At 44.9% G+C, this 27,876-nt stretch overlaps 1 long non-coding RNA gene across 1 annotated transcript; it reads right to left on the bottom strand.

The window, feature by feature from the left end:
* On the bottom strand, positions 1–27,573 carry LOC146195463 (uncharacterized). The gene is made up of 3 exons (XR_014705576.1): positions 27,447–27,573; positions 18,664–18,763; positions 1–216 (listed from the first exon to the last, which is right to left on the bottom strand). It is a non-coding gene; the product is annotated as an uncharacterized LOC146195463 (long non-coding RNA).
* Positions 27,574–27,876: the final 303 nt, after the last annotated feature.

The following is a 27,876-nucleotide window of genomic DNA, read 5'->3' as shown; positions in this document are numbered from 1 at the left end:
GTAATTTTATTTAATAATCATCCCCACAAATTATTGCCTTCTTTGGATCAGTACCAGCAGGAGTAGTGAGTGCTTGTCGGAAGCTGTATCCGGTTAAAGTTTATTTAATATCGATGTTACCGATCATTGCCTTCTGGTGGGCAGCAATCAGGAAAATCCTGAAGTGTTTGTCCTGCATGCCGTCCTTCAACAAGACTCCATGGACCTCCCGTACAACTGCGCAAAAAATAATTCACACAGCACTAAGAATTTCAGTACACTTGACAATATTTGCTTTGACATGTTTCACGTATATAAAATGTTCCTTTGCATTTCGGCATAATGCAGTCTTTACGACAACCCCGTGCTCATTGTTGAGCCAGATAAAGTAATTTAATGTTATGACAACCTATATTAGGGCAAGATCCTAGGCTACATATTGACTACACATCGTAAAATAAACCTTGATTTGGAAGTATAAAACAAAACATTAAGCTTCCATCGCGCATTTCGCGGAAATAGTCTGTACCACGTAGCCTTGATTGTAGCCGATAAACTTAAGCATCATGTCTGTTTAAAATGGGTAATTTCTTGTTTATGTTAATCCTCAAGTTTCTTAAATATCAATAGATATGAATCTTACCCCACGTCATCTTAGACCATCTACAAATCAATATGCTTTCTTCGTGGCAAGAATCCCTTCTCACTGCTCATCTGAGGGAACATTATCCTAGAATATTTATGTCTTTTTTCAATCAAAATCTTGTCTGGAGAAAGTATATTTTTTATAGGTTTAAAGGCTCGTCCAGTATTTTAAAAACATTTGATCGCCTTATTTTAGTTTGTCCACCACCGCACCCACGTCTTCAGGAATTCGACCTAAACATATTTAACTCACGTTTGTCTGCAAGCCATAGCTGGTGTCTTCCATATCTCGTGGTCTCTCAGCTGTATTTTTTCATCAAATGTTCATATGTCTTTAAATACATAAGCTGACCCCTCTACGTTTCTATATGCTTGTTGTTCTACTTAATACTTAAACCATGCAGTTAGTTTATCTCTAAATGAGCTTGTAATGCTCTAAAAGTTATTCATAGTATCGGCCGAACTCGTCGACCTCGTTTTTATTCACACGTGTAAATTCACTTCGTCAGCTCAGGATGCATTCAATGCAGGTTCCATGTGGTTGCCTTCCCTTGCCGATATTCCTCTTTATTCTGTATAATACTGTGGGGCTCCGCAGCCCCTTTAAGTGTTTTAAACTGCGCGCACGTTTTTCTATTTGTATTGTTTTTGTGTGTGTGTCGGGGGGGGGGGGGGGCGTGATGTTAGCGGCGACAGACGAGGGTAGAAAAGCGCGTCGAAGCAAGGCTCTGGGGAGCCGGTGAGTGTCATGGGCCAGCAGGGTGTGCCCGGACGACTGAAAGAAGATCGCCGACACGAAGATGGAAGCAGTGCCTGCAGAAACGGCCTACGCGTATTCGTGTGAGTTGCTGTCACGCGAGGAGCAATGTTTCTTGTGCCGCCGTTAGTGCTTTGGCCTCATTGCTCGTTTTATTCGCTCCGCAGTGTGTTTGGTTTCGCCGCGGTAAGACCCTGACATTCTTCCCGCTTTCCGTTGGTGTCCAATTGTCGCGCGCATGAACAGCCTGTTCTCAGCGCAGTAGCGCCTTATGTTTTTTTTTATTTATTTTGTTTTTTTTTTGTTTATCCGGAATAAACCGGTGTTTTTAAGAGACTGGATTTGTCACTCGTCGGGCGAAAGCATGGCTCGCGGACCCGTCTTTTTGAAGGCGAGGCCTTCAATACGAATTGCTGGTTTTCTGCGCATTTATGGGCATCCGTTTTTTATTATAATGTGAAGAATAACCCTCGTCTGCAGATGTGTTGGTTTGTATTCCTGGTATGCATTTTAAGGCCAGAGCTTTTCTTGCCTCACGAGTGTGTGCACATTGTCTGCATGCAGGAAGTGCCCACCTCACCTGTCTTGACAGAATTTCAGCGTTCAAGAAAAACGTTTGCAGGATTTGCTGCTACGGTATCAGACTCTGATCAAAATTACCACCTCAATACTCTATGCTAAAACAACTGCTTAAAGCTTCAGTATCATATAAGCTGTCAATATGCGCGCTCAGTATGTATATTTCTTTTCTAGGCTTTTTCTAGTCTACTCTCGGTTCTTCCTTATGAAGCCAGAAATCATGGCTTGTGAGCTGCTTTGTTTTAATAATTCTGCTATAAGCTCCGCTATGGTAGTAATATAACCGATGCTGTAGGCGCTTATAGTCTGCACGCCTGCTTGCGTATGTCCTTTTTTCAGACTGATAACAAGAGCACTGAACAAGGGTACAGGGGGGGGGGGGGGGGCGGTGCAGCCTCAGATCGCAGGTCCATATAGCGTTTCGACAAGTGGACTTGCCTTCCTCGCCCTTGGGGCTTATCAGATGAACCACCTGTGGGCGGTAACCTTCAAAGATGAAGAAGGAAAAAAGAAGATGCTGCAGGTTCCAGCATTCGACGTGAGGGAGCGTCAGTGTGTGGTGATTGACCCGTGCAATCAGGCCGTACGTCTGAAACTGTACAGTCGAGCGCGATTTGAATGTTATTGCGCGAGCGTCGACCAGCCTATAACTCCAGGCACCTGGCGGCCGGGTTTGGAACAAGAAAAATTAGAATTTCGCACTCTTCTCTTCCTCGTTCGCTGTTCCATACAACAACCGTCACCCCCGCGACAAACTCAGCGCCCTTTCTCTCTATTTTAAGCTTTCTATTTGTTGCGATAAAGAGTCCAATTTCAGATAATACCGGAGAATACGTCGTGCGCACAACGGTCACTGCCTGTTCGCAGAACCAAAAGAAAAAAAAAAAAAAGTGACGTCCCTGCAGGGAGTGACGGCTGCTGTAGGAACAGCAAAAAGAGTGAGGAAAGCTGGTCTAATACCTCCCTCGCCTCGGCAGAGAATTCTGGGCCATGGCGCTGTTCATGTTCCCGATCGACGCTCGCGCGATAACCTTCAAATCGCGCTCGACTGTACTGGTTGTTACACGGCGTCCGCGATGAAGACGTACGAGTGGCCCTGTCTCCGTCTGGAAAAGTAACGGAACTAACCAGAGACAAGTGGCGGGTGAATGGCTGCATTGACAAGGCGTCCACGACTCGCTCCGTAACGCTGAAGTTACACGCAGGCGTCAATGTTGAGGATTTGCCGCACCAGCTGCGCGTTTCCGAGGACGTTGCTCTCGTCTGCGTCCCAAACAGGGCCCCGCTGTGCCTCCGGTGTAGCAAAACTGGGCATATACGTCGAGAGTTCCGCGTTGCGGGCTGTGTCGCCGCTTTGGACACGAGGATACCCAGTGTGTGCGTACATACGCGTATGTTGCGGGTCCAGCACGGAAAGATGATGTGGCGGACCACTTGATGAACACAGCTGATGCCGTGGAAATGACGCTAGAATGCAGTGAAGAGGCCAAGTGCGAGGAAACGCCCCTAGAAAAAGCCGCGGCGGCGGAGAAGCTTCCAGATGAACTGTAGAAGCAACGCCAATTGCTGAGTTCGCGACTACTGAGGGAGAAGCGAAGGGAGAGAAACCTACTGCGCCAAACACGCCAGTAAGTCTTCAGGAGGCTTCCACGAGCGAACCTCGAGACGTGGACATGGTGTCGGCTTCCAGCATGCCTGCAAAGCGGGCACATGACGTCAATGAGTGTGAAGCTGGCAGGAATGCGAACAGAAACGGGGAGCCACCGACGGAGGCAACCTGGTTCGTCGTCAGAGCTTCAAACCGAGGCCAAGCATCCCCCCAGACCGGAAGACTCCGTCATCAACGCCTCCGCCTTAGCGGGGGCGAGTTTCGCAAAGCAGATTTGATGTCCCGGTCGGTGATCGGGAAAGACCATATGAGACCTGTGCTGTATACAGTGCAACTAATATCGCTTCACGACACGAAACCTTTGGTGTAACACTATGTCGCTCTGCCTTATAGGTGTCAGTAGAATGATCGGCGTCTTCTTTCTTTAAAATGGCTCGTCCTTTTCAAACTTGCCTACGCGTCGCAACACTTAATGTGAGGAACCTCTCAGCGCGCAGACGGCAACAGCAGTTAAATAGGCTACTGCTAGATAATGATATCGACTTACTTGTAGTACAAGAAACAAAAATTGAAAGTGAAGAGCAGACAGATCGAATGGTCGAAGTTTTTCGCGGCAGATACAACGTATGTGTAAGCCATGCGGTTCCAAAATCTGCCGGATGCATTATTTTAATCCGCAGGGCTATCAGCCAAGTCTAAGCTGTGATAACGTGTGGAACGGGTAGATTAGTAGTGTGTGATTTCCCTTTTGACGAAACTCCATGGAGAGCAGTGTGTGTTTACGCTCCGAATAAGCGTGCGGAACGTGAGTTCTTTTTTCAATACGTCGAATCGTACCTGTCTTGTGAGTGGCGTATATTATTGCTTGGTGACTTCAATTGTGTATGCGGACAAGAGGATAAGTCAACCAAAAACCTTGTGCGTGACACCAGCGCAGAGTTACTTTTGAGAATAGTTAATGAGAATGAGTTAGAGGACGTTGGCAATGTGCTCATACCTGAAGGCGAAGCGAATTATACGCACTTTAAAGGTACTTCGCATGCTAGGCTTGATCGCATTTACGTACCTGTTGCGACTGTCCCAATGTGTTTCAGTTACAAGTGTGAGCATGTCAGCTTTAGTGGCCATTCTTTAGTTATGGTCACATTTGGTAGAAAGGAGAAAACCACCAAATTCAATTGGGAACTGTGGAAGTTTAATGATAAATTATGAGATGATGAAATATTTGTTAATCAAGTAGAAGAACGTATTACAAACCTATTACTGGGCAATGTGTGTGACTTTGTGCCAGCTTGGGAATTGTTTAGGTGTGACATCAATGTAGCCGCAATAAACAGAGCAAGTGCCTTACGGTTTAAGGAAAGAGAACGCGAAAAATATCTGCGTGGCGAACTAAACTATATGCTAAGCGTAGGAAGCATCGATCTGGGAAAATTTAAAAAAGAAATAAAAGAAACAAAGAGCAAACTGGAAGTGATCGATGAAGACAGGTATCGCGGCGCGATGTAAGGGGGCGGGCCGAGATGCTGTGGTGTGGGGAAACGCCCACTAAGCGGGTGCTCAGTGATGAAAAGCGGCACGCGGTGAACAAAGAGATAAACAAAATTTATTACCAAAATGAAGTTACTAGTGACTAGTAGAACGAGCCTTTTTCGAATTTTACAGAGACTTGCTTAGCCAGAAGCCAAAGGATCTTGATTGCTTTGCCAAGAGCTTTTTACCACTCATGCCCAGGTTGGATGATGACGTCAAGCAAATGCTGGAAAAACCAATAACAGCCGCGGAAATTGCAAGTGCCATAGGTGAATTAAGTCTTCATAAGTCACCTGGAGCTGACGGGCTTGGAGCAGCTTTGTATAAGTTATTCAAGGTAGAAATAGCTGTGTGTTTAGAACGGGTGATAACTGAATGTTATGAGAAAGACTTTGCCCACAATTTTTCCGCAAGTTCCATGTAGTACTAATTCCAAAAACCGAGGACGCGGCTAGATTGCTCTGTGTCGAAAACTACCGCCCAATAAGTTTAACAAATGTGGACTATAAAGTATACATGAAGGTCCTAGCCAGAAGATTGCAGAATGTCATTACAACCCTTGTAGGACCTCATCAGACGTGCGGAATTAAAGGCAGGACTATAGTCACCAATATTCACGTTGCGAGAAGCGTATTGGAATGTAGTGATGCCATACAATATCACGTAGCAATGTTACAATTGGACCTGCACAAGGCCTTTGATCGAGTTGGGCATGATATCTTGTATGCACTTTTGGAGCATGTAAATGTCGGGAGTGTAATCACAAATGGTGTTAAAATGGTTTACAAAGACTGCGTTGCAAAATTAGTCATAAATAGTAAATTGAGTGAATGCATACCGGTGCTATCTTCTGTTCGACAAGGGTGTCCATTGTCACCCCTTCTCTTTGCCTTATACTTGGAACCTTTCTGTTTAAGACTTCTCTGCAGCCAAGCTATTACAGGGTACACATTTTTCAATGTTGCAGTTAGGGTCCTAGCCTACGCTGACGACATCACAGTGTTTTTTTCGGACCAAGACAGCGTAAAGGAAGTTGCCAAAGAAGCTGTGGAGTACTGTAAGGCTACTGGCAGTGCAATTAACTGGACTAAATGTTTAGGTTTCTGGTATGGAGACTGGGAACACGCACCGGAATACTTTTGTAACATCAGATGGACAACACCGGGAAAATACCTTGGTGTGCCACTTGATCAGCACAAGAACACGAAAGAGAACAGGGAGGAAGAAACACAGCTAGTTAAAAATCAAACGAACAAGTGGGGAGGACATAACTTTTCTGTTTTCTAGAGCTGCTGTGTGTAACGTATTTTTGGTTGCCAAGATATTTTATGTTCTTCAAGCTCTATTGATGACAAGAGCGTCTGCACAGAAACTTCACCGTGTATTTGCAACGTTTATATGGGCATCCACATGGGAACGCACGAACCGGGGCAATCTGTTTCACGCAGTTCAGAATGGGGGCCTTGGGTTGACGCATCTATTTCTCAAGCAAATTGTAGCTAGATTTTCTTTTCTGCGTGAGAAAAGTGACACCTTTCTAAGGACTGTAATCCAAGTGAGATTACGTGAGTCACTGCCTGATAACGTCGTATCTGCTTTTTCAAATCCGGTGGCATTAAGCCCCTTTTTGCGGGAAGTACTTTTATCTTTTCGTATCCTTAAGGCAAGGTTCGCAACTGAATATCTGTCAATTGTGCCGCGGAAGAAGTTGTATAAGGATCTGCGAGATGTGCTTTTGGCAGTGCCAGTGTACAGCGCTGTGTATAATGTAGGGTCCGAGCGTGACGTTTTGAAAAGGGTAAAACGTATGCCTGTCAGAGCTGGTGCAAAATCATTCTTTCTTCAGTTGCATTCCGGCACTCTTCCAGTCAAACCATGGCTGCAGAACAAAGGGCTCTTTGTACCTTGGTCTATTAACTGCATTATTTGCAGAAAACCCGAGACCACTGAACACATCTTGGAGTGCCATGACTCAGTTTTCCTCTGGGATATCTTGAAGCGAACTTTAAAAAAGGAATTGCCAATAACGCCATTCGGTATCAGATATCTGCCATGCTCCGACCCTGAAGGAGTGCCGAATGACATGCTGATGCTATTATGTATGCATAGTGTATAGAAAACGCGTATGGATGTCAGGCATGAGCGAACCGTTGTACACCCCGCTAGACACTACTTCAACGAGAGCATGGTATACCGGAGAGAAATTCTGCGTGCACAATATAATTCTCCGGAGTGGCTACCTGTACTGGACCAGCTGGCTTCAGTAAAGCCCTTTTAAATCTAGTGCTTTAGGCAGAACGTGCCCAGTGCTTTAAGCATTTGTTCTGTTTTGCTTTGTTGTGTATTCAGAGTGTATGCCGTGGTTTAAAAAAAATGGTGATAAAGAAAAAAAAAGTGGCATAGCCGAGCGATTAGCCCCGAACGTTATGGATCAGACAGTGGCGAGTTCGAATCATACCGCTACTCGCAGTGTTTTTTTTTGTACAAATCGATTGGTATTTTACCTCTTGTAATGTATTTCTGGTGCTTCGTTATTTTTAGTTTTACTTTTTACCCGAGGCCTTTTTTTTTTGCTGGGCGACGAGCGCAATATATCGACGCTCTCCTTGGTATGAGCGGCAAGTATGTCCATTTTGTTTACGAAGCCTGCAAATAGCACGTTGAAGTTCTTGTTAACGCAGTATGTTGGTCAGATGTGCCATGATTTAGTGAACAATTGAATGATAATGCGTTTTTTTTTCGGTACTAGCATATGTATGCTTTTCGTGGCGTACGTAGCTGCAGTGGAGCGGTCAGGCCGCAGTCGAAGCGGCGACGGCGGCGATATGTTGGCGCAGAAGTGTGAACGAAGAAAAAAAAAGTGTGAAAAAAAGAAGTGTCTTCCTGCTAAGGTGGCTTCGTCGCTCCTCTGAAAATTCTTGCCGTCCTTATAAGCACCTGTCCTGTCTCCCGAGAAGTGGATCTTCTATTTCCGAGGAAGCTACAGACGTCCTCTCCGCGTCAGGTTGCGAGACCTCCGGCGCATGCTACTCATGCATGATTGCAGCTCAGGTCGGCACGGAGGCTAGGCCTAGTGCTGCCGCTGCCACGCTGGCAGAGGCAGCTTCGCCGGAGTTGCTCGCTGCAACTCCTGCCCTGCCGTCGACACCTCTACCTGACCATCGGCCTCAGGTCCTGCTTAATGCTCCCGGTTCTTCAGCGCCTGCGCCCTTTCAGCCTTCCCAAAGTGGACAACAGCCCGTAAGTGAACTGTTCTCTGGGCGGAGCACGGCTATGGCCACTCAGCTAACACGACGAGATGCACATCCAACAGTGCGACCTGAGTAGACAAGCTCTTCAATGGACCTATCGGCTCCACCATCCGTATCAACCAGCACCCGTGCCCCTCACAAGCGTCTTTCGGAAGATAAACAACCGAATTCGTCCTCGGCAAGTGGTGGCTATCAAGGAAAGCGCTCCTGTTTAACTATCGAAAACCAGGTTGCACCTACACCGGGATCGTCATCTTATAAAGTGGCGATTAAATCTCTAGCCAACAAAAGCCTCACCGATATACCAAACAGAATCATCCAGGCCAACTTGGACGCGTGTCTCGGAACCAGAGGTTTTCGGGGCTTCACGGCAAGGAAGAAGTCAAACACTATAGCTGTGTGGCTCCCGACACTTACTGCGGTGGAACGTGTCCAAACGCTTAGTTATATTTCAGTCACAAGTGAGATCTCAGTGCCTGTGCAAGTGTATCTAGTTGAAGGCTCCGACTTGCAGCGTTGCGTCGTTTACAACGTCGACATAAACGAAGATCAAACCACCCTTCAACGTGAGCTGTACTGCCCAACGCACCGAGTTATACAGGCCCGACACATAGGAAAGGGGCGTTCCTGCATGATCACCTTGCAAAGCCCTCCGACACTCCCAGCCTGTCTGTACTACTACGGCTGCATTTTAATGCCACGGCCGTATAAACCGAGTGTGGTTTACTGTTATAACTGTTTTCGGGCAGGGCACATGCGCAAATCTTGCCCCTTTGCTACTGCCGATGAAGGTGCGTCTGAAGGAAAAGTTACGTACCGATGTGGCCTCTGCAAATCGGACGACCACGAGATAACATCTCCAAGCTGTCCGACAAAGCAAAAGGCAACGCAGAAGGCTCGTCTTCGGAACACTAAGCGTTGGCCAATAGAGGACATGACACCGGTGCAGACATTCAATCGCTTTGCAGCTCTTCAGTGGAATGATGACGAGTGGCCAGAGCTTCCTGAGCCCGCTTCGAATGCACCTCCAGCTAAGACAAAGTCTAACGATACGGTGCTCAAGAATCACCTTCGACAACAGCCAATACAGCAGTGTACTGATCTACCAGACGACGATATGGCTGTAGTGGATGAGCAAATCAATCGTCTATTAGCAGAGGTCTCTAAGCTCCGACAACACGGCGAAATGCTTGCTCGACGTCGGCGAGCTGCAGAAGTAACCGCCAAATCTGGTAATTGCCCAACACAACCGCCTTCATCTCGCGCAACAGGGCCATTTGCTGCCTCTTCCCAGAGTACCACAACGCCCAATGATAACTCTGCAACATCGCTGCTCCGCTATATGGTCAACCAGTTGTCCAACCTGACATCTGTGATATTACAGCGCTTGGACTAGCACACAAAAATGGCGAAATCCGGGCGTCCTGGTGTACTACAGTGGAACTGTAGAGGCATTTCCACGAAGGTGGCCGAGCTCCGGAACCGAATGCGATTAAACAAGCTTCGGGTGTGGGCTATGTTACTTCAGGAAACGAACGCCTTGCCATCTATTCCTGGCTTCAGCGGCTACGTGTCTCCTTCAATGACCGACCGTCACGTGCAGACTGCTTCTCCCCCGGGAAAGGCGGTGATATATGTTGAAACGAGTATTCCTCATGTACGCCTTTCTCTCGAAAACTGGTGCACATCATACCAAGAGGTAGTGGCAGTTGCTGCGAAATTTCTGAAATTAACCATTGTTCTTGTTTCTTATTACGTTCGACCAGCTGGAGGCGCCTCTTCCCGTATTAATCTTGGCTGGTTATTAAGTGTTCGTCGGCAATACCCCGGGTGCCCAATTTTAGTCGGAGGTGACTTTAACGCCCCTCACCAAGATTGGGGGTATCCGACTGCAAGCCCTCGTAATAGGCGTGTGCGGGACGCCTTCACTGATGCCCTGTTTGTTCTGCTTAATCACCCTGGGACAGCAACACGGCCTGTGCGTCACATACGTAGTGCTGCCTATGCTCGGGACTTGACGTGGTGGTTGGGCGCAGGAACTCCCTCATGGCACATGGAGCCGGACTGCTGGGGAAGTGATCACCACCCTATCCTCATCGGTCTCCATCCCTCCCGTCTCCGCCCTTTACGCCGCAAATGTTCTGTGATAAACTGGGACAGCTTTCACTCATGTCTCGACAGTAGGTCTTCAGATTCACCATCACTCCTTGTTGACCGTATACAGAGAGCACTAAACAGCGCTACGACTACTACCTGGATTGATGTAGGTCGACCGGCACCAGATCTCGGCCTGCTTAACCTGTGGGCAGCCCGCCGTCAAGCTGAGCTGGCTGCTACACGAGACCCTACTTCGGGGCAGGCACGCACACGACTGAATTATTTTACCGCGAAGGCTCGGAGATATGAACGCGATCTCTCGCGACGCCAGTGGCATGCATGGTGTGAACAATTTTCTGATAAATCATCGAATGCCTCACTATTGCGAACGTTTCGTGCAATGGAACATGGTTGTCGTTCTACTGACGCAGCAGCAACAGCATGCTTTGCGGCTAATCTGTCGCCGGGTGATTTCGCCAAAGAAGCTGCTCGAAAATTTTTCCCAAAATACGATATACTGCCTCCTTCAGCTGTAAACCTTAATTTGGCAGGTATCCCTGCAGACGCATCGAAACTACCATCTGCTGCCGACGCAGATGGACTTGCGAGCCCCTTTTCAATGTGCGAGGTGCTGGCTGCAATTGACGATGCGAAACGGAAAACAGCGCCCGGCCTGGACAAAATTCAGAATGAGGTTTACAAGAACCTCAGTACTGCTGCACTTCCTCAACTACTAGACACCATAAACAAAGTGTGGCTTGATGGTGTCGTACCCGAGAGCTGGAAAACCGCTGTCGTGATCCCTATTCTGTGACCTGAGAAGCCTCCAACGGACCTCGCCAACTTACGACCAATCTTCTTAACATCAACGCTTTGCAAGCTCGCAGAGAAAATGCTAGCCACACGACTTTCTTGGTGGCTTGAACAGCACGGTTTCTATCACCCTGCTCAAATTGGATTTCGTCCATACATAGGTACAGAGGATGGGTTGGCTGTCTTGGCATCAGCAGTTCTGTCATCTACCCGCAGCCGCAATGTACGTACCATATTAGCAATGGATGTTGAAAAGGCATATGACAACATCAGTCATGCTGCAATCCTGAATGCCATTGACAAGCTTCATCTCCCTCCGAGAGTACGCACTTTTGTCGCATCATTTTTGGACGGAAGAAAATTTGCAATACGCCTCAGCGGTGACACTGTTGGCTCATTCGTTTCACTACGTGGCGTGCCCCAGGGATCAGTATTGTCTCCGACGTTACTCAATATTACTTTCATACCATTGGCGTGGCGCTTACATGATATCCCTCAAATCAAGTTTTTGCAGTACGCAGATGATATCACGGTATGGAGCACTCACCATGATCTTCTCACTCAAGAGGCCGCCCTTCAGTCAGCATTAGACGTAACCTGTGATTACGCATGCTCCAATGGCCTTCAATTTTCTGTGTGTAAAACTTCATACACGTCAGTCGCCAACCGCTGGGGACGCCGAAAACTTGCCTCAAATCCAATTCGTCTCTCTCTATCAGGCACCCCAATACAAGAAAGTCCGAGCCTGAAAATTCTGGGCTTAACAATTCACCAATCGGGATCAGCGACTGCTTGGCTCTCTCAGGCAAAAAAGCAAGCACTTCAAACTATAAGTTTAATAAGAAGAATTGCCTCTAAAACGGGTGGCGCTGGCTCGTCTGTTGCACGCCAGTTAGTGAGGGCGGTTCTGCAGCCCCGTATTGTTTATCAGGCCCAGTTCCAGCATCTTACAAGGGCACAATGGGATCGCCTTGAAGCCGTAAATCGAGAAGCTATGAGGACCATAACATGCCTTCCACGAATCACACCGGTCGTAGCGTTACAGGAGAATGCGCAGCTCAACACCATCGCTGAACTGGTGCAGCAGCGCCGAGATTCTCGCAGACTTAAGGCCACTTTGTCACATTCCACGCAAGCACTGAGGGCGTATGCAACGTCACACATTATTCTTCAGCCACCTGCGCCAGTTCTCCCTCCCTGGAAATTTATACAGTTAGGAGACAACAAGCCAACTGACATCCGCAGACCGACGTCTGCCAACTCTGCATCGTTGCTACGCCAGAGATTTGAAGAGCAAGATACTAACCTGCCTCAAGATTCCATAGTATTTTACGTAGATGGAAGCCTGCAAGGCTATGAAGCCAAAACGGCAATCCACTGTCCACGGAGACCTAGCCTGAATCAGACAACTACGTTTCAGCTTTCGGAACCACTTACATCTTTCTGCGCTGAGCTTGCGGCAGTTCAGGAGGCACTCTGCTCCGTGACTTCTATAACCATGCTCCCTACAGCCCACATTGTCATCCGCACTGACGCACTTCAAGCAGTACGTCTGCTCCGACGTGTCAGCCGCTGCCCTAGAATTTGCCAGGACATCCACCAGCTTGCAGCGCGCATCCCACAATGAATACGCATTGAGTGGGTCCCACGGGATCTGCTGCCTTCCCAAAGTCAAGCTGATTTTGCAACCCGCCTCGTGAACTAAGACGCATCAATCCCACGGCTTCTCGAAGTCGATGACGCTACCCTCCTTTTGTCAAGAAAGGAGCACCTCCGGCGCCGCACACGTGCACTTATTCCTCCGTGTGCGATATCCCTTCCCCGCGGTCTCACCCGTGCAGAGGAGGTTGCGCTTAGGAGGATCCGGGTCGTAGTTGCCCTTACACCAGCTGTAACTAGGACGTGGTCATACTTCCAGCCCTTATATCCTCGCCCAGGATGCCCGATCTGTAACAACGAAGATGTCGAGGCCGACATCCACCACTTGCTGCGGGAGTGCCCAGCACTCAAGCCAACACGAATCCGGCACCTGAGAATAGCTGGACTTTCAGCAACCAATCCTGCCTCATACGTCACTTGGACGCAGGGACCTCATTATCGCTCACTTCTGGACTTCATAAAATCAGCCAACCTTTTTCCATTCATTTAATCATTTATTCATCCTTCATCTCATAACCAACTGATGCCCTGAGGAATAAATATCGACCAAAAAAAAAGTGTGAACGAAGGAGCGTGTCGGAGGAAGCGGATTTCGCTCGCTCGCGCCACCGAATGCTCAATTGGGAGCCAGCAGCTCGTAATTCAAGCGCTGCAGGTCCAAACAAACTATCCGAGTGCGCACGAAATGCCTGAGCCGAAACATAACCAAAACTGAAGTGGGCGCCTGTGGCGCCTCCGAGTATATTTTGGTATTTGCCTTGCAACGTTCAAGTTGTCTTTTCGCCGTCGTTTACGTATGATAAAAGCGTGTTATTATATTCGAGACAAAACCTAGGACCCCATTCAGACGGGTAACGTAATTCGCATTTGTCAGCCTCCGTGATCCCTAGCGCGTCACGTGATTTGTAGTTGCGCGTTTCGGCTGTGGCGGCGATACCTGTATTTCTGTTCTTCCTCTTTACTACCTTATAGCAGCTCTGTTTTCAGTAAGAGTGGATTTTTTGTAATCAGGAATTGGCATTCTATCTATGCAAGCCCACTTCAGTTTTCTCTTTTGTGTCCCTTTAACATGCTTTATTTTAATCGATGTCGATTGGATTTTGCACTGCCTTATTCATGTTCTCTGAAGCAACATGGTTTACTTCAGTAGCCTAGTGTTGCGCGGTGATACTGCTTCCAATAGTTCCACTTATTTACATTATGAGTTTAACAACATCTTTTACTGGATCTTTGCGCCCTGTACATAGTCCCATTATTTAAATCTTATAGCCATATTTTTAGGAAAATATTTTAAACCGCCATTCATGACTGAGGGTGCATGCCGAAATCGGCCCTCAGAACAGTTGATAGTTTTTACACAATGTTTGTTTATTTTGAACATTTCAGTAGCACCAGCAGTGAGCAGTTTCACAAGAGGAGCACCATTTCAGGGCTACCTGATTAATAGCAAATGTTCAATTTTGAATTTGCTTGCATTACAATGTGAGTGCCAAGATCGTTCCTGTCAATGGTTTTTCCTAAAAAAGGTGAGGTGCATAGTCGTTCGGGTATGTGGTGAATACGACTGGATGTTTTGTGCATCAGTGAAATGACTGCAGTACATATTGTCACGGGGCGGCAAGCCGATAAACGTAAAGAACTGAAAACAGAGAGATGATGTCCGATGACTGTAAGATGATTGAATGAATTCCAACGGGCCTAGCGCGAGCACTCCTGCCCGAGCTACTACGCGCTTCTTCCTCGTCCGTAGTATTACCCGGGGTACTGAACGATCGTCTAGATCGCGGGCGAGGAAGCCTGTCGATTTTAATGAAATCCATGGCATGACGTTGGGTGTGCCTGGATGACTGAAGAAACAGTAGAAGAAGAAAGAAGACAACGTCTTGCCGTCACCATGATTCTTGGATGAAGTTTGGTTTGGGACGCTTTCAAGCCACAGGACGTCAACCTCCGATAACCGATGCCTAGGCACACACAGCATGGCACGAACGGCGGATGTAATCATATGTGGTGTCGTCTTTTGTCGGTGGGGTCTTCTGGTCAGCATCTCGACGGTGGGGTCATCAGGTCATTCGGGTCTCTCGTTGTGTCCTGTGGTCGTATGGGCAGCGTCTCGGGTCGGTGATAATTTGGTCTCTCCTTCATCGTGTCTTGTGGTCGGGGTGGGAGGTCGGGGCGGAAAAACGGCAAGTTCACGTCCGGCCCGGCCGTCTTGAGAAACGCCAGGCGTGCGCTCTATAGAACCTGATGCCGAAGGAGCAAGGAGACAGAGGGCGCCGAAGCTCCAGGCCACGATGGCGATTGATGATGGCATACCCGGTACTTCCATCCTAAATGTTAGGGGGTGGCAAGCAGATGAAGACGAAGGACAGAGAACAGAGAAATGATGTCCGATGACTGTGCGATGATTTAATGAATTCAAACAGGTCTAGCGCGAGCGCTCCTGGCCGTGCCACCGCTCGCTTCTTCCTGATCCGTAACGATATATACGACATGATAAATGTATCAAATAGACTAGAATTTTAACGGCTCGTTGAAAGCGTGGCAAATCAGCTTTAGTATTTAGATTATTGACGCTAGTGTCGCGAGAGTTGTCAAAGCTAAATCTACATGCATGGTTTTGTGTTGCTTCTTTGTAGATATTAGGTTTTGAAGATGTTTCCGCAGAAGGCAAGCGTACCTGAGGTTGGGCGTTATAAAAGTTATATAAGCTCACTCTCTTACAGAAGATGCCTGAGCTGGGTTAGGTCGTAAGAAGCCAGCTATATTACTGGATGCAATGTGAGAAAGTCCTGTCAGATCATTCAAAATAGTAAATCATAGATATATTAAAGAGGATACCGAAGGAATAGTAGTTCCCCGTAGTAAGTAGTTGTGCGAATAATACCTATGGCAGATATTTAGTTCAGTTTAGTAACAGTAGGATCGGTAACAAATTTTGACACTATTCGTCGACTTTTGAGAGACTGTTCTGAAGAGCACAATTGTCAGTAGGGTCATGTATGGGATGGTAAATAAAGCAATCATCGGTGATATGCGGACAATAAAAGAGTTGTAACTGGGTAGGTCATTATTATATATCTGTAAAAGAAGAAGACATATTAATCTACCTTGTGGTTGAGCGGAGCAAGCAAGGGCAAAGCTGGAAGAGTAATCGTCACCAAAAACCAAGAGGAAGCTATTTGAAAATATTTTTTAAATATAAATGAAAACGTGTTTAAGTTTATTCTTGGGAGCTTTAGTATAAGTCGCTTGTGCAGAACATTATCAAAAACGTTTTTCGAAATCTAGGAAAAGTGCATCAATGGCAATAGTTAAGGCCAAGTTGAATGTAATGCCATTGGGAAACATTGCAAGCTGTGTGTCTTTGTATTACTCTCTTGGTGCGGATATGTGGTCACTCCCGCTTTATTTAGTACATATGTTCACTGGCCAAACACTGGTCTTTGGTGGAGTGTCATTTTTGTCTAAGAATGTTGAACAATAGTTTAGGGCTTACATGATACTTTAGCCGTCGAAATTTTGCTTTTCCCATTTGGCTCAATGCTCTTGGTTTAGATTTGATGTTGTGACTTAGCAAGTTACTTGCTAAGTCACAGCAATGCTGCGCCAGCAATTCTTAGGCTTTCGCATTTCTGCAATGTAGATTCCACAGTGTTCTCGAAATTTTAGAGCGCAGCACTTTGGCGCATGCTCCTGCGTTTCGCGTCGTCGCCGTCAGCGTCGCAGTTGCCCCTCGTAACCAGCCGTACGAATAGGAGAAGGTTAGGTTCCGCACTGCGCATGTTCGCGCTACCACAAAGGGCTGATTGAGCGCATAAGGAAAGCATCTGCCGGTATTGCATACTTTAGGCATCAATGTATTTATTCATTCCTGAAAGGTTTCCTGTAAGACTTAACATGAGGGAGTGGGCGTTAATGTGCAAAAACGTAGAACAAAAGTCACAATAATATGTTTTCGCTGAGCCGCTTGAATCCTTTGGGTTCGATGATTGTGGCGAATTCGGTGGCCAGGCCATTCCAGTCCTCTGCCGTGCGCAGGAAAAATGACTACCGGAAAGTAGTAACGCGCGGCCATTTGGGAGATACACTGCATTAATGTGGCTGGAACGGGTGATTCGATGTGCTCTTTTTATGCACGGGTTATCAGACGGCAAAGAATGAAAACAATTAATTATGACAAAAATTAAGACGCGCAATTCTACGCCGTGATACTCGATAACCGAATAATGAGAACAATTTGGCAAACAAAATCGGGTTGGTCTGATCTGAACTGATTCGACGGCGCTAGTAAGGCTGTTTTAGTATGGGTCAAAAGTAGCATCGGTAGACTATTTAGGACGCTCAAACATTGGAAAAGAGGAGTGGATTTCTGCTAGAACACAAGTGCAAGATGCCGGGCCAGTTGGTCTGTGTCAGTGTTTCTTCCTTGCGTATTTCGTCCTGTTTCAGCGCCCGTGTCCGTGCTCCTTCCGTGTTTCGTCCCTTTCTTTATGCTGTTATATTCGTTATGCTTCCTAGAATGTCGGTGAATTTTCCAACAAAACTTTCGTTGTATTCGATGCAATACTTGGTAGCCCGTACCGCTCGAGTCGAAACGCATAGCCGGCGAGATTCGTCAGTGCGAATCGCCTGTCTATACAAATAGTTTATTCTCTACCAGTTCTTTCTGAATCATGAGCGAGTCAACCAGTGGAAGTCCTTCGTCTGCCGCGGCGTGCACAGGTACTCCGCCTGATGCCACCGCCGCCTTTCCTTTAATAGCGTAGGTTATATATATATATATATATATGAATTTAGATCAATTATTGTTAGTGGAGTGTCTTGAAAAAGGAACATATGTGAAAAATAAAATTTGCCTGTAATTGTGCATGCATATCTTGTTCGTATAATTTGCCTTATTCTATCGAAATGCTCAAAACGCTGATGAGCTGCGCTCAAATTTTGCATTAGGAAGTATCCTTAGCTTTTTGTAGTTTACAAGAAATCGCTCTTTGTGCCGCTTGCATACTGTAGGCAAACGTGCATTTATCTGGGCTGTAGAGTTATTTGAATCCTGTGGGAAATATTCTCTGTGAGCGTCTAGAGGTTAGAAAAAAAAACAGTAAAAAAGCAATATATAATCTTAGCGGAAAAGCAAATTGCAGCGCCCTTGGAATTTCAGTTTCTGGCCTCACAGCTTACCAATCTTCCAGCTCTTCGCATCTGGTTTAGCCAATCTCACGCCACAATATTGACATTTTATAAAAGGTGGATTGATATTATTTTATGCACAATCGAAATGTACATGTATAAATTTTCGAAAAGTAAGGCTGACTCTTTTTGCAGACCTTGGTCTTTATCTGCTACTCCTACAACCAGAAGTAGCAATTATTGGTCTTTTATAGATGAGCCTTTAACCAAGGTGCATTCCTCAGATGATTTCGCAGATATGATGTGAAATAAATGAGGCGCATTTTATTAGTAATGCTCACTTGTTTATAGGAGCATGATGAATTATTGTAAACTCAAAATTAAATAATTCAGCTTTAACCATTACATATTTACTTCTCTATATCCACACTATCTTGGATAGTACAAAGTGTCACCCGCGTTAAATAATCCATGAAAGTAAAAATGAACCTCGAACAAAACCCTTCCTTTGCCTCGTTTGTATGCTGGCAAACATTTCATGTGCGCTGCGTCCGAAAAGTGAACAAAACTCGATGTATAGACATTCGATTTTTTATCAAAATACTCACTTGGTAATTGTCACTACTCCATCGGTGCACTTCACTTCTACGCATCCGGGCTCGGTTCTCTTTGTGCCGTTAGCATAATCACGGTTCTCGTATGTGCAACCTGATAAATGAAACAGTAGGTTTCGTACAGGTGGGTATAGGAGTATGGACATCATTTTCAGGCACCGGCGGACAGGCAAGATATCGGAAGACCCTATTTTCATATGACCTTGTAATTCTTCTCTTCGGCAGCCAGGTATATTGAATCAGATGTCTACTGATAATAATCGCAATGCGAGCGCTGAATAGTCAGCGTAAAATTATACGTTGCAAAAGCTATTAGAAGACATCCCCGTGAAAAGTACAGCTATGAGGTCCCAACAGCTGGTTGTTATATTCCTCCTAACGAATTGAAAAAGAAAGGTTGCTGCCTAACTGAAAATTAGTTTCTCTCTTTTATTGTGCATCCAATGCCTTTACTTCAATAGATTGTGTGTTCTCAAAATTTTAGGAAAAATACTACTTTTTTTTTGGACGCAAGGACCACATCCTCGCTCACTCTTGGACTTCATAAAATCTTGCAACCTTTTTCCATTCATTTAATCATTAGCTAATCCTTCATCTCATACCGTGCTGATGCCCTGAGGCAATAAATATAGTTAAAAAAATACTGGAGTTGAACGCCGACAACGGAACACGCACAGATACGCGACTGGTGAGTTTGTGTCGCACGTTCTTTCCTGCTGTCTTCTTTCTGATAATTAACTAGGAAACAACTATCTAGGACCAAGTTCCGGATTCATCTCCTCTAGTTTCAAAATTGCTCCTGCACAGTGTTTCACCAGCACTTAGTGCACATGTTTTGACCATACGCTGTTTCCAGTGTATTTCATCATGGTCGGATGTAGCTCAAACTATCTTCGCGCCAGTTTTTTTATAGGTACCCTAATTTGGCTATGGTTACCGGGTTCTGCTGCCTCAATCTAGATCTATATTTCATCTTAATCAATTGGGATGGACAAGAGGATAATACAATTAGCAAGATTGGGGGTGAGATTCGCACAGTGTGCTAGTAACCCCCCCCCCCCCCCCCTCTCATACTAAATTTTGTGTTCCCTCAGCACTCCCTCCCTTACAGAGGGCCGTGTAAATTTGCTGACTTCGCCCCTCCGCTGACAACTCAAGTTGTTTGGTGTGTTCTGAAATTTGCTGGGTCGCTCTTATGGATTTCGTGGGGTCGTGATATCTTCATGCCATCATCATTTTGTTTGACAAGTTGGGTAATTTTACTGCTGACAGGACATTTTCTAAACGAGAAATAGCACGTTTCATTGGAGAGAAACCAGACATACGCTGGAAACACTTCATTAGCCAATGTTTAATTAATTTTAATGTCTGCTAAAGACGTTATTGATAATGAAGGAAGGTGGTTTCTTATACAAACCAAAAACTTTCGGTTTTAAGTATGGGTTCGACCACCAATAAGTTATGGTAGAATTATTCAAAGTTTTTGATGAGATTGTGCGTATATTGCGTCAAATCGTCTTAGGTGTTAATGATCAGTTTCAGTGAAATGATAGCACGCTCTTACGTGCGTTTTGTGTCATGTTGCCAACGATGGTAGTACTAAAGTTACAGCCTCGGACGGAACGGGGAATAGGCTCCATGCTAACTTGCAAAAAACCTATGCGAACTTCCCAGGAAAGCGTAGACTGTGCAGCAAGGTGGGATGTCCGAGACCCTACCAATACGGTAGACACATTGTATATTAATTGAGCAGTCGAACACGTGATAGATCAACGTCGTTCACTACATGTCCAAATAGAGCCACTCATTCAACGCGAAAAGAAACCAAAATGTTCATTAGTGCAAAGTAACACAGTCGTAAATGTACTCTCTGAGAAGGTACATGTGATTCGGCTGCGTGTAGAGAGGAAATACCGCAGGACGAAGACTCTTAGGATCTCCGTGTTTCTCGGCGTACACATAACAAGTACAACTGTGTTTGTAGAAACTTAGCAGGCAGCGGTGGTGGTCATTTTGTAGGAAGCTTGATCCCGAGAAACCGCTTTTAAGAATCAGGTACGCAATCCGAACCCTATCATCTCCTTCCCAGTAACAGCACCCTTTCCGTGTATTGGCACTTTTCCAATGCCGGAATGATGTAGAACGTTTGGAAGATTACTGTTCGCGAAAAACTGGAATAACATCTGCAGCGCCGCAGCATCGATGTGTTCCTCCTATCCCGGATTGCCTAGATATTCCACTGACGCTAATCGAACTCGAAGCAGCGCAATCTGATCGTAAGCAATGCTCTTCCCCAGCTCCCAATGAAATCGCTTACAATGCTCTTCACTACTTTCGCGCAAAGTAGAGGAAACAATGTTCAACTTTGTTTAACCATGCTAGATTTAATGCCAGTGTTTCACAGCAATAAGAAAGAAATCCCACTGTGGCTTTACTCATAGTAAATTGGCACATGCGTGACAACCGTCAGACGGATTGCCCTCCAAATTGCATCAGAAAACCTATTGAATGCTTAATATAAGATGCCTTGATTGGTTTCTTGAGAAATTCAGCATATACCTAGAAGTACTTACCGGATACCACAAACGGCGCTGGGTATGTGTCCAAGATGCATCTCTTATCGATCCCAATATCAAAATCGTGAACCTACCATTCGTCACGCATCGTTAAGGGTTGTTAATTATGATTTTTCGTTGCATATAGTACTGAACTTTTAGTTAAGTTGGATGCTAAATCGCGCGAGTAATTCGAAGTCACAATGCATATACCATTATGCGTATGCATTCCCGACATTATATACACTGCTAAAGCAGTGTGTTTGATAGCCGGGGGTGACGGCCAGCTTTTCCTCTTTACGATAATATGTAGGCGGCTAAAAGAGGTTATTGGCTCAGTCTGCAGCTTTAAAGGCATTTATATTTTTATAAGCGGCTAAAGAGAGCTGTATGTCTGACTACAGGTGCATAGTGCTAGGAACATAAGAATTGTACAGTAGGTAAAACGGTTTTTATGGCTTTCACTCTGTACGTTTAGAGTAATTCACTTATCTGTAGATACCAAGAGATAACTGTATGCTTACTTGTCCATAACTCTAGAAGCATACTCTGTTCTAAAGCAAGTAAACAGCTTATATATATTTCCTTCTTTAGCTACAGAGGCATTCACATTTATATAGACAGATAAAAAAAAGTGTATGGCAACTACTCTATAGCTTCAGTAGCATACAAATTGTATAGCCAGACAAAACAGGCTAAATAGGTTCCAGTGGGTAGCTTTTGAGGAGTTTACATTTCTATTGTATAGCCAGACAAAACAGGCTATATAGGTTCCAGTGGGTAGCTTTTGAGGAGTTCACATTTCTATGGACAGGTAAAGAAAACAGTTTGGCTCCTAATCTAGCTTCAGGAGCATGCTCTCTATACAAGCAGCTACAACAGCTTCTATTATTTCTAGTCTGTAGCTTTACAGGCGTTTATGTTCCCATGGACAAGTAAAGAGTACTTACTGTATTACTACCTGTCTATAGCTTCAGGAGCATACGTTCTCTACAGGTTTTTAGGTCTGTTTATATGGCTTCCAGTTATTAGCTTTAAAGGAATTTCCGCTTTTGTAGGGAGTTAAAAACAACTGTGTGAGCAGTGGTCTATCGACTAAGTAGCTTAAGTTTAATATAGCTTGCCAAAACAGATTGCGTGGCTTGTAGTCTGCAGCTTTAAAACAACTGTTATTGTTCCATACCTTCAGGAACATATGATGTTCTGTAGACCTTCTCATGGGGCAAGGGATATGTCGAAAGTACTGCCCTCTGGAACGTTTGAAACCGGTTTCTCTAGAGCTTCAACAGTGCTTGCGTGGGGTGCAGATTCCTGTCATGGGGCGCACATTGGTGCACATGTGGAGCACAGGTGGAGCACATGGCAGCGCCCAGGGAGACCCGAAATGGGAAGGGCTGTAACTAGCTAGAGAGATTTCGTCTCAATCGAAAGATGCAGCCAAAATGGCACAAAATGCTTATAGCTGCTTATATATTTTCTAATAGCGCTCTGTGGCTGAATATAAACGTCTTTAGATAGACATAGCTGACAATAAGGTTTTCTGTTGAAGCATAGCGAGCATTTTTATGCGGGTGTGGGAGATCATCCGCTACATTCGTCAGGAGACAGCAAATCACTAAAAAATATTCTGTGACTCGACACCTGAATTGTCGATTAAAAAACAGACATCAAACAAAGTACATACCAGCAGCTAATCGAGAAAATTTAACGTCTATGAACTGAGGCATTTCAGAGTAGTCACGTCATGATGTTTCAATGTGTACCCAGCCATCGGCGCATAGCAGGAAATGAAAGCAATGATGTTGGACCCCTAAGCTCGCCCATGTCGATCAGGCTTCTGTACAAATCTCTTCCTCGAGGAGTGAGCTGCAGCATTACTGTCTCAGTCAATGCAGAGAGCGATGCATTTACAATGGACCGATGTAAGCCATCAGCACGACCGAGTCTGTCGCCTTGATGAAGGTTTGCGACTTCAGCTACCATCTCGAAGTCAGAAAACTACCCGAACGCTTATGGTTTGGCGTAGCGCACACCAATAGATATATTCATATGATGAGAGTAGAAGCCGGCCAGAATTCTACTTCAAACATTATGTTCCAGAGACAATAGATGTGATGTTATTTGCGAGTGTCCTCACTACACGGATGAAAGGAATGACTTTGAAACTGCTTTCAGCAGTTTGACAGCCGGCCTCTTTCTCAGAAAACTACTCAAGCGCCAGGGTGAAACTGTCTGTCAACTGGCGTGCGATGAAAGCTCTCTTCGAATATTTAGGAGAAACGGGCCAACCTCTCGCCTGTAACATATATATATATATATATATTTGTGTGTGCGAGGTCACTGTTTACCGTGCGTACCCTATATTCATATTAGCTTCTTGTGGAATATGTGAAGTGTATTTTCAGCTGGTTCTAGTGTAGTCTGGTGAGTGTTTACGATTTTGTACATGATTGTATGCGTGAAACTGTCCCCTTATGTGTGCGGAGAACACCGGTGTGCACGGACTACATATGCTGCATGTTCGTTTAGCTTCTTCTGTAGCGCGTGCACCAAAAATGAAAGTGCAAAAGATGATTTCGTTTGGTTTATAGGTTTTAACATCACAAAGCGACTCAGGCTATGAGACTCCGTAGCAGAGGGCGCCGGAAATTTCGACCATCAGGGGTTCAGTAAAATACATTTCTATCGCGCAATACACAGGCGCTTTTTTTTTCTTCTTGAAAAAATCCTCCTCTAATCTTGTGCTCCCGTCCTGTGTTCCGCGCTGTTACCTCAAGATGCATAACCAACATGTCCAAGCTGCTATTCTATTCTAACAGGCGCTTTGCTTTTTGACTCCAGTGAAAAACGACCACCACGGCAGGGATTCGATCCCGCATCTCTGGGAATAGTAGTAGAGCGCCATAGCCTCTGGACTACCGCGGCGGGAAAATGCGTAACAGACGTCTCTGAAACTGTGCCCGTGTTTATGCGACAAATGGTGTGCATTTAAGACATGTGCAGCGCACTTGCGTGAGGTGACTACAGCCACTATATGCGAGGTCTCCTCAGTAATGTGGACCACCACAAATAACTTCCTTGTTCAATGACAACATAATCATCCATTCGCCACTTAACTATAATTTACTTCTTCCTTCTCCAGTGTGGAGAAGCAGGAGAGGATAATGGCCGGCCGACCTCTATACCTTTCCTTCAATGCGTTAGTTTATTTCTCTCTCTTGACAGATAAGTTGAGAACGATGAAGACGACTCCCGAAGCGGTGCGTAAAATCTGGCTATTCCACGCGTTAAGAGGCGCCTAGAGTTATGGCGCGGGGTTCTTAATGCAGTGCCCAGTAAATCTAATCTGTTTTTCTGCAAAATGGTTCGAAAGATGTTGACAGCGAAGCAATTTTTATACCGCGAGCTTTCGCATAATCAATGAATTAACCGGCGTCAGAGCGACACATACACAATATATGCATGTTTGTGTGTGGTAGTTTTATTCTGCTATACCAAAACAAATAACGTCAAGGGAACACATTGAGTGCGTTAGCTACCTTTTTGATAATCACATGACCTGCCCATAAAAAAACAGTCAGCGCTATCAATGCTAAATTAGGGTCTTGATTAAGAGGAATACAGATCCGGCATGATGGTGAAAATTAACAGAAATGGTGTCCAAGCATTGATACGCTGACAGGTGGAACCATCTTTCTTGTTCTATCCGCAATTCTGAGGCCTCATCGTATCTTAACCTACGCCTCTCTCCATTGACCGTTCATTTATTTGTGAATACAACGCTCAGTTCAAAAATCAAAGAAAGGAGGATTGAACTTTCTAAGACAAAACTAGTCTAAGAAATTGCGCCTAACCAACTTTTGCTCTATCTCGTCGCTAGTTCATTCAGGTATATTTGCTCCTGAAATGGCTGCGATCTCTAGCGACCGCGGTACTGATAGTTTCAAGACAAGCACAAAAAAAAATATTTAAACTTGTTATTGCAATACCTAGCCGAGCAATGAATTGTTCCTGTTTTTCACTTCCTAAACAAGAAAATGAGGTGCATGTACCCTATAATTTCACGTTTAGACATTGCCTTTAGTAAATATCTTTTTCTTACATCTTGCTCGATCGAATTAAATATGCACAACGCGCCACAAAGCGAACAATATATTTATCTGGTACAGATTTCCCATGGTCGTTTTATATATGTAACTGAAGTATCGAACAAGTATTTGCAGTAATGGACAAAAGTTTGCTAGTTGAAAGCTCACGAACGAAATTTCGGTTTCTTTGGTAGGGAAAAGCAGACGAAAGAAAGCTACTGAATTACGCAGTGCATGTCTCCATTCAAAAGAAAATTATCAGACGACCTACTACAGAGGGAACGCTTATACAAGTTCTTTTTTTGACAAATTCGCATCCGCAATTCTGCCTCCACTTGTGCGCGGCGGCAGTTAGTCGGTTTTATTTGCTTAAGGGCTTTTAAGTGAAAACTAAAATTAGGGTGATAACGCTTTTACTACACTCGATAAAAAAGTTTGGGAAATCAGCTACGCAGAAGTAAAGTTAGGCCTGACCAATATGCTTTTAAGCGGTTTAATATAAATGAGCGCTCTTACATTTCACATGGGCACTACGTTGACAGCTTCACGCGGATGGTTAGTAAATAGGTTATTTCGCATGAACTCACGAGGACACATATTTTGTTTCGCTCATGGTACTTTTTTACTTGGTGCCTATGAAAAAAGAGCTCCTGTCATCAGAGCGAAATGCTCTACAAGGTGTGCCACTTTCCGCAAACCGGATTACTTGATTACTTGACTAAAAAACAATCAAACCCATATGAAAAGCAATATGATTTTGACTTCCATGTCGATGACGGTGCTCGCGTAGCTGGTGGACAAAACGTTTATGCATAAAAACTAAAGTTACAATGGCAATAGGGTGCAGGCGTTGACAAGAAAAAAATCATGGCACATCCCTGAAGTTTATTAGTCATAACCGGCTTGATATTGATGAGCTAAGAAAAGAAGCTGTAGCGATGAACACAATCCTCACACCATTTTCCAAAATGTCTACTAACGTCAGCTTATCATCAAATTGGTATTACTTTCGTGAACTTTTTTTTTTGCACTATGGCCGCTGAAATAACTGTGATGCGTTTACACAGTTTGGTATTTTGGAGTTTCCTACCCTTCGGGGACGCTCAAAGAATCGCTGATTCAGGCGAAGGTGGAGGGGCTACCTAAATAGTTTCACAACTGCTTTTCACAGCTGTAGCATCTCCAGTTTAGAAAGCACCTGAAGTAAACCCTCTCTAATATGCCGACCATGTTTCCTTAAGGCTGTAGTTTGGAATGTATATTTAAAGAAGAAAGCGTAAAGGGACATACCTTTCTCGTTGGGTTCGCAGGCCATCTGCGTGAATGAGTTAATGCAAGCGAAATTCTACAAGAGGTAATATTCCTTACTACTTAGAGAATTATAGGAAGCCGTCACAAATTTCATTTCAGGGTTCCAATTCCATCTTTACCTACTTCTGTAAGCTAATGTGCCTGTGAGTGTTTTATATTGTGTCCATAATGAAGCATTGAGAGCATGCCCACCGTTTCATCCTTGGTTCACATGCTGAAACCTGTTTTAAATCTTGACAGTTCGTCGATTTGTTTGAAATAGGTTTCAAAGTAGATTGTGTAATTAGTATAAAAAATTTAAAAGATGAGTCGCCTCTATACTCAAAAAGAACGTTAGCCTACCCGTAGAAATTGAATTTCTTTCTGCAAGTTAAAATACATCTTAGAGGCCTCCAGCAAGTGAGCACATGAGAGTGTCATAGAAGGTAAATTTATCACTTCTTGTAAACACACATGAAGTAGAAAAGATATATTGTATTAAAAGAGTCACCTGTTATGAAGGCACTACATCTCTTATATGAGTGTTCCTACTGTAGCATTATATGGTCAAGTGTACAGTATGTTCAAATGAAGTCGAAAGTTTTGTTTCTCTCTTTCATAAGGAAGACTGAGGTTGCTTACTTATTAGGGGATTGTGTGAATGGTAAGACGGGCCACTTTTCAACGATACCAGGCATTGCTATCATACTGGGATGATACCAATATGAATCATCGGAATTCTTCGGATAAGGAAAAAAGCGGGGATAAAGTTAGCATATTGAACGCTTAAAGTGACTCCAAAGATATTGGATTTGGCAATAAACGGAAACAAAAGCGGACATACCTCCACTAGAATTTACACGCTTGCGTTTCCCGTCACACTCTAAAGCAGCCAACAACAGGCAAATGCCGACGCATGCCACCAACGTTCGCATTATGCTGTCCGTCACAAAATATTTGAGGCTATTCCCGAGCAGAATAGAAGGGAAGTTACACCCTATATATACATCGGTGATCCAACGAGATCAAGAAAACAAATCGAAATGATGAAAAGAAGTTTTATATTTGTGCAGTCTGACTTGACAGCGACAATAACGTAGCGCTGGCATAAGTTATCGATTACTTTTTGGTTGCACGTGTTTCGCTTACGATTCTTAGTAGAGCAAGAGCTATGTCAACAACAGGACAAACAAAAAAGGAGGCTGTAATTACCCAGCAGATTACAATATCTTCCACGGCAGGCAGGCAAGGAGAGGCGCAGCAACCGCAGCGGC

The sequence above is a fragment of the Amblyomma maculatum genome, chromosome 3 (genome assembly GCF_055883805.1).
Source record: "Amblyomma maculatum isolate TAMU_Amacu chromosome 3, ASM5588380v1, whole genome shotgun sequence".
NCBI lineage: Eukaryota > Metazoa > Arthropoda > Arachnida > Ixodida > Ixodidae > Amblyomma > Amblyomma maculatum.
The sequence above is the reverse complement of the archived record's forward strand: the minus strand, read 5'-3'. Positions and strand labels throughout refer to the sequence as shown.